This window comes from Dioscorea cayenensis, chromosome 25, assembly GCF_009730915.1.
Source record: "Dioscorea cayenensis subsp. rotundata cultivar TDr96_F1 chromosome 25, TDr96_F1_v2_PseudoChromosome.rev07_lg8_w22 25.fasta, whole genome shotgun sequence".
Classification (NCBI taxonomy): Eukaryota; Viridiplantae; Streptophyta; class Magnoliopsida; order Dioscoreales; family Dioscoreaceae; genus Dioscorea; species Dioscorea cayenensis.
Window position 1 is genome coordinate 51434 of NC_052495.1, and position 8043 is coordinate 59476.

Genomic DNA, 8043 nt, shown 5'->3' on the forward strand with positions numbered 1-8043 from the left:
TGCAAATAAAGTCAACATTCTACCTATATATATATATATATATATGTACTTTTTCCTTTAAAAGTACCAAATTAAGTTATAGCTCAAGTTATAGTTCAAATCCCATGAATAACACACCAACCAACAATTTTTTAATAAAAATAAAAAGTTTGAAATTTTAAAAAGTGAATTAACCAGCTGAGTTGACCGGGTCAATCTCGGCGGGTTGACTGACCCGGTGGGTTTGAAATTCATTAACCCATAACCAAGCCGCTATAGTGTGGGCCGGTTACGGGTTACCGGCTTGCCGGTTCAGCTGAACCGGCGTGTTTGTACGGGCCGGGCCAAAAGTCATCCCGTGCCCCCCTCTACAAATTGTTATATTTAAATTTTATTTTTTTTAATTATTTTGTAAAACTTTAGAAGTTCTATAAACATTAATTCTCTTTCTTTTTTTTTCTTTTTTATTTTACTCTTCTCTCATTTAAAGAGAAATGTGAGGATAAATAACTCAAATAAAAGTAAAAAATATTTTATTACAATTTTTTTAGATTTTAGAAGTCTTAATAACAGTTTTAATATTTGTGTAAAGTTTAAATGCGATGATTAGTATAGAAGGAAGGGAGTAATATTATTTATTTTCAATTATTTTAAATACTGAAAATGAACAAAAAGTCCCTCCAAAGTTCAGGTATTCACAGAAAGACCCTTCTAGTTTGAATATTCACAGATCATCCATCCTTTTTCCGTATATATGAATATTTGATCCTTGCGGTTGCTAACTCCGTGATTTTTGAGGAGAAAAGACCGAAATGCCCCGCCAGTTACATCAATGATGTGTTCTCTCTCTACGTTGGGAAGTGGCAGGTTAAGCGGCCACGAATCTCGAGAGGGGAGTGTTGGTTCCTATGCGCGCCTTCTCTCAGTTGCCCCTTCACATTCTGAGACTTGCCCCTTCAGATGTTGAGACTTACATACATTGAAGCCCTGTGTTCAACTGAAGGTATTGAGAAGAAGTTTGCTAGAGCTTTCCCGGGTCTTCATTATTGTTTACTTGACACCATCTCCATACTCTTGAATCAGCGAACCTGAAGGTATTAATGGAAGGTTGTAGGGTTGTTTACATCGCTGTTTTAGGTTTCTAGGGTTTTGTAATTGAAGGTTTTTTAATTTTTGTTTGTTGTGTATGATCCAGGCTTAAATTTGAAAAGTTGTCGTTCTATCTCGAATGGAATATGATGTTTATAAACGTTTGGTTTTAGTTTTAGCTTTGTCTTTTTTTGCCTATGTTGTTTACCCCTTAAATTAATCGGTTTTCATTTAAATAAATGTGTTTCCACTTATAATTTCTAGTTTCCGCTTAAAACTTATTGATAGTTCGTTAATGCTTTCGTCTTGGTGAAGATATTGGACATATGGCAACAAACCTTGTAAACGGCAGGTATTATTTGGTCTCCATAGCGGAAATAATTACTGAGTTAAGACAAAACATGAGTTCTAGACATTTGGAAATCATCCGGAGTACTCCTTTCGCATCGTTAATGGAAATTGAACCTGTACTACAAGAGAGGGGATTGCTCGATGCTCTGTTGCAGAGATACGATGAGTGCTCCCAAAAATTTAAAATTAGTGAGAGCTTGTTGATGTTTAGGCCCAAAGATGTATCCATTATTCTTGGTCTCATATGCGATGGGGACGCAGTGGTTTTCAAAAACAGAAAGCCACATTTAGACTTTGAAGAAAAATATTTCTCGAAAACCTATGAAAGACATAGGGAAGCTATTAAAAAAACTCTTAGCACACTAGTCCGGAAGAGGGGAGAAGAAGAAAACTTTGTGAAGATATTGTTGGTATTCATCATGGGGACCATGCTGTTCCCGAACTCATCATGTTCTGTTCCCAATTGGCTTGTAAACTATGTAGACGATCTTCCCGCAATGCGGCGCTATGCATGGGCGTAAGCCACACATAAGTGGCTTATGGATGACGTCCTGCAAACGACCGCTAGAGTTCAAGCAAGATGCTTTGGTGAGAAGACAAACACTGGCTACTTGCAAGGATGTGCTATCGCTCTAAATATTTGGTTCTACGAAGTAACTGGCACCTGCAAGAAGGTGCGATTTGGTAAGACTCCTCGAATCCTGTGTTACGGGGTGAACAGTTTCGAGAAGCAACCATCCATCGGTTCATTACTATCATCAATCGAGGGGAAAGATGTATTTAGTTTACACTTAACTTATTTAGTGTCCGCTTAATAATTTTTTTTTTCATGTTTAAATGTTTAGTTTACACTTAAAATATTTAGTTTCCGCTTATTTTTTTTCCATTTTTCACTTGCAAATAAATGTTTTCAGTTAACTTTTAGGTTTTACACTTAATATATATATTTTTTCGCTTAATAAATTAGTGTTTACGGTTAAAATATGTAGTTTAGACTTTATTTGTTAAGGTTCCGCTTAAGAATTAATTTTTGATTGTTGTTTTAAGTTTTCGTTTGAGTATCATTGTTTACCTTGATTGTATGTCATTTCCACATTACAGTTTTCCACCCTCGCCCCTGCTAACGCCGAAGAAGAAGCTTTCGTCAGGACAAGCCACCGCGGAGAACAAATGGCTAGCACAATACGTCTTGGCGCAAAATCTGGGGAGAAATCCTCAGGGAAACGTGGACGGTCTCCCTTACCACCGAGGAGCCCACCACATCGGGGTCGACGTGGTTTTGTTTCTGTTAATCCACCGAGGGGGGTAGTTGATGAAGACATTGGGTTACGGTTACTGAAAGGTTTTGAGAAGTTGTTCGAAACTGTTGGTGGGCTTCAAACCAGAGTTGAAGTAATTGAGGGTTGTGGCCCTTCTAATGTCTCGCACCGAGAGCTGACGACACCAAGGATTTACCGCCGAAACAAGCGCCCACCAAGAGAAGTCGAGGGAAGAAGGTTGTCAGTAGGCGAAGACAACATTGCCTTTTTCCGCATCTATTGATTCTGAGGATGCTCCTCTCAAGCCAGTTACAAGGCGATCTACAAGGTCTGCGATTTCGCAAGCCGATTGCCGACCAAAAGAACAGCCTCCAAAAATTGCCCGAAAGGGCAAAGTCAAGACAAACTCAACTCCATCTTCACCGACTTCGTCTTCTGGACCCACGACACCATCCCCATGCATTTCCTTCTCTACACCAGCCAAGCAATCCCCACCCGCTTCCCCATCGGCACCTGCAGCGCCATCCCCACCCGCTTCCACCTCCGGACTCGTCTCATCATACCCACCCGCTTCCCCCTCCGTACTCGATCCGCAATCCCCACTCCCTCTCTCCTCCGCAACCAAGCCGCTATCCCCACCCGCTTCCCCGTTCACACCCTATCCGTTATTCCCACTCCCTTCACCCTCCGGACCCGCGCCATCTTCCCCAATCCTCTCCCCCTCCGGACCCGCGCCACCTTCCCCCATCCCTTCCCACTCCGGACCGGCACCATCTTGTCCACTTCCTTCATTCTCCGAACCGACAAAGCCATCTCCACCCGCGATACCACCAGTCGACGACGCCAAAAATGTCGACGTCGAGTCTATAATCGAATCACTAACATCCTTGAGAAATGATCTGCCCCCTTCTTCAGATGAGAAGTTAGGAAACGTGGAGGACATCCACACTGACTCACCAATTGGTCATGAGGTACCGAACGTGGAGGACATCCACACTGACTCCCCTAGTCCAAAACTGTCTCCGTCGACAGGCGCGAAACCATCAACTGACACTAATGATGAAGCGTCAGTTGTCATCCCAAAACTAATACCGGAGACGTCATCAATTGACGAACAGGCAGTGGTACCGACCAAACAAGTTACTCAGACTTTTAGGGTACCACGGAACAAATGTCCTGCCGGATTCATGAGATTAAATAAAGTCGAAGAACTGACAATCAGCCACTTTCTAAACTGTCCGATAGACATGTAAGCATCCTGTTTTTACTTTTACTGTCTTCACTTAAGTTTTAATGTTTACACTTAATTTTAATGTTTTACGCTTACGTTTTAGTTATTCCAATTAAACTTACATTTTTCCGCATAAGTTTTAATGTTTCCACTTAAGTTTCAAATTTTCCTCTTAACTTTAAACTTTTCCAATTAAACTAACATGTTTCCGCATAAGTTTTAATGTTTCCACTTAAGTTTCAATATTTTCCTCTTAACTATAAATGTTTCCACTTAAGTTACAAAATTTCCGCTTACTTTACAATGTTTATGCTCAATTTTGCGTGCTTTGATCCGGTATGACTTATGTTTGGAAGAATGTGTGTCATACACCACTCGGGGCGCGTGTTTACTCTCTGTTGGAAGGGAAGGAAATAGTCACTGATGATGTGATTGACGTATATGTATTGATAATCATAGAATAGATGAATAACGAACCGTATCCTTACAGGGTACGCGCAGCAATCACCCGACCACTTGCTCTTTTGATGTCCTCATCAGAGTACATAGGAGAAGAGTCGTTGCTCATGATGGCGGATGTCGTACGCCGGTTTGCAGATGTCGACGTCATCTTGATGCCTATTATACTTCATGGTCACTTCCATCTCCTTGTACTCGATAAAGTGAAGAAGGAATATATTCATTATTCCTCTTCTATCAGTCTGAGATATGATCAAGATGCCATCCACATGGTAAACAATGTTTTCATTCGTTTAAACTGTTTCTATTTTTATCGCCATTTGGCTTGACCGATGCATGTTTTGTTGAAGCTTACCCTCTCAGACACGAACGGAATTGCCCGCGGCAAAAGCCGGGTATTGTCGATTGTCCAGGCTCGCATACTGATGGATGGCATCGCCCGTGGTCGTCAAACTTCTGGAGAATCAAAGAACTGTTAGGATATGTCATACAATACATTCTCATTAACTTGACGTTTCTTCTATTTTGAGTTCTGGACATGTACTTATTTGCATATCACTATGATGCTTTGAACAAGAGTTGTTTGTCATGCACATATATGCTTGTCTACTTAAAACGAATCGTTCTTAGTTAAAATTAGTTCATACTTGTTAAAATTAGTTGTTTTCACTTAAAATTAAAACATACCGCTTTTGTTATGGCAAGCTACATGTAAATAACATCATGTAGTCAGTCAGCTATCGATGCATTACAGGATCTACGGTTATGACCAGCATCATGGCAACGACTGCATTGTAATTCGCGAACGATTGATGCTTGTGACTCTAGACGCTTCCGTCTTGGCCGACTAACTGGCTTCTTGGTGATTGGAGGGAGCACAGGTAGTTCGCGGTTGATATCATCTGGTTTGTCATTATCTGGTACTGGGAATATGGCTTCTGCATATGCTTGTCGGTAAGAGTCCACTGTGAAGTAGTCATCAACATATCGATGAATATTTGTGTTTGTCTGCAGTATTACCGCACATGTATGTTTGCATGGAATGCCATATACCTGCCACCTACGACATGAGCATGTCCGAGCGTTCAAACTGATGCAGTAGTTCTTCTGGTTAACCATTTCAAAATGGTCACTGTCGGAACGGCCGACCAGTAGGTTGCGAGACTCTTCAACAAGTTCCTCAATCTTTCAATGTATGTGACAGGACATAGATGTCTCTCCCATCTGTGAGATTGTTCACGTCGATGACACAACATGCCCATCAGCTTAAACCTTTGTACAAAAGACAAGTAAAGGAATAATAAGCGGAAACATTAAAACTTAATCAGAAACACTATAATTTAATCGTAAATGATGTAACTTAAGTGGTAACAATTAAACTTAAGCGAAATCATTGAAACTTAATCGGAAACATTATAATTTAATCGTAAACGATGTAACTTAAGCGAGAAAGCTTAATATTAAGCGATAACAATTAAACTTAAGAGAAAACATTAAAACTTAATTGGAAAAATTATAATTTAATCGTAAACTATTAAGATTAAGAGGAAAAAAATTAAGATTAAGCAAAATCATTGAAACTTAATCGGGAACAAAGAAATTTAAGCTGGAACAAATAAATTTAAGCAAAATCGTGCGCACCTTATCGAGTCTACCATGTTTGTGATAGGGAGATGGCGTGTCTCTTTTATACATGCATTAAACGACTCCGCCACATTTGAGTACATCTCCCCCCATCTCTCACCTTTGAACATGTAGTTCGCCCAGTGCACCAGATCGGATTTCTGCATCAACCATTGGTGTGCATCCGGCGATGTGTTTAACAGATTGGCAACAACGTCATCGAATTTCTTTTTCATCCCATGAAAACGCAATTCTCGATAATATAGACCAGCATATTTCTTTCAATGACTTGCCAAGTCTGACATTTGCTTTCATGAAATTTGCTTCCAAGTGGCGCAAACAATATGCATGCGGTGAGGAAGGGAATACCTTCACGACAGCATTGACAACACCCTTGGACCTATTAGATATAAATGTAATAAGTTTCACATATTCGTCATTATCGTATATAGTATCTCCAAGCTTTGACAAGAACCACGTCCAGTTCGCATCCGTTTCATTATCTACGATTGCAAATGCCACATGAAAGAAACCATCATTCCCATCTTTTCCCGTTGCACCTAACAAAGTGCCCCGTATTTACCGAGCAAGTGAGTTCCATCCAGGTACAACAATGGCCTACATCTTGTCTTGAAACCAATGACACATGCTTTGAAGGCAAAAAACGCATGTTTGAAACGGGGACCATCATTCTCTACGATAGCAACGCTACCAGGGTTTGTCACTAACACCTTCTTTGCGTACCACATCAATAAATCATAGCTCACCACCTCACTCCCATGGAGAACATCCTTAGCGACCTCTTTCCCTAGCCAAGCTTGTTTATAGGATAAATAGGCATCGTGGTCTCGCAACATATCATGCAGAATGTCAATAGCCCTATACAGGGGACGGCCCTTCAGCTTTTGTATGACACGTGCACTCACCCACTTTTTTGATGCCTTGGGATGTGAGGGCGTGCCAATACCGCCACCACATGTATGTGTGGGATACATCGTCTTGATCCTAAACGTCTCGTGGTTACCTTTCATGGACGCGTGGACACGCCATTCACAACCTTCACAACACACTTCACAATCACTCTTTGCTTGTCGTTCTTGATGAATGCAAAGTTAAAATTGCGTTTGATAGCAAAATTCCTAAGTGCATCCTTAAAATGTTCACTGTCAGAAAACTGATCACCGACTTCCATTGAAACAATCTCATGATCTTCTGACGAAGGCCGGATGGATAGAACCCCCGCAGGTTGTTGATGGAGTGGAAATGTGCCCCTGTTGAGCGACATACTCTCCGAAAATGAATCGCTATAGTGTACAAATCGGATAAGTATAAGTGAAATCATGACACTTTTATACGCAATCAAACAACTTTAAACGAAATCGGATAAATTTAAGTTAAATCGGACAAGTTTAAGCGAAATCAGAAAATTTTACGCGAAAATCAAAGAAGTTGAAGCAAACTCGAAAAATTTTAAGCGAAATCGGATAAGTTTAAGCAAAATAGTATACTCTTAAGCGGATGATGAAAATAGTTTAAGCGATATCGGATAAGATTAAGTGAAAACATAAATTATTACGCGTAAACGGGGAAATTTAAGCGGAAATATATAATGTTCACAAAAAAGAAGGGTTTGTTGAATTAAAAATTAAAAATAATAATAAATAAAATAAAATAATGATTGGATATGAGGGGGACCGAACCCCGTGACTCTCGCATCTAAAGCGAGCGCTCTTCCATTTAAACAGAGTTTAAGCGATATCGGTTAATGTTAAGCGAAAACAAAATTTTTTAAGTTGAAACAGACAAATATAAGTTGAAATAGATAATGGTAAATGATATCTCCAGAAATTAACCGGAAAGTGCATACAATAAGTGACCACTCTATATACTATACGAGAAATATTATTTATGAATGAGGACATAATGTAGAAGAGTGAAATAAAATGACTACACATCAAGAAAAGAAAGGATATTTACGACGGGAGTGAATAACACAATGGCATGTCTACAGCATTTGCATCTGCATCAACAATAAGGTCAACGGCAGCGCTG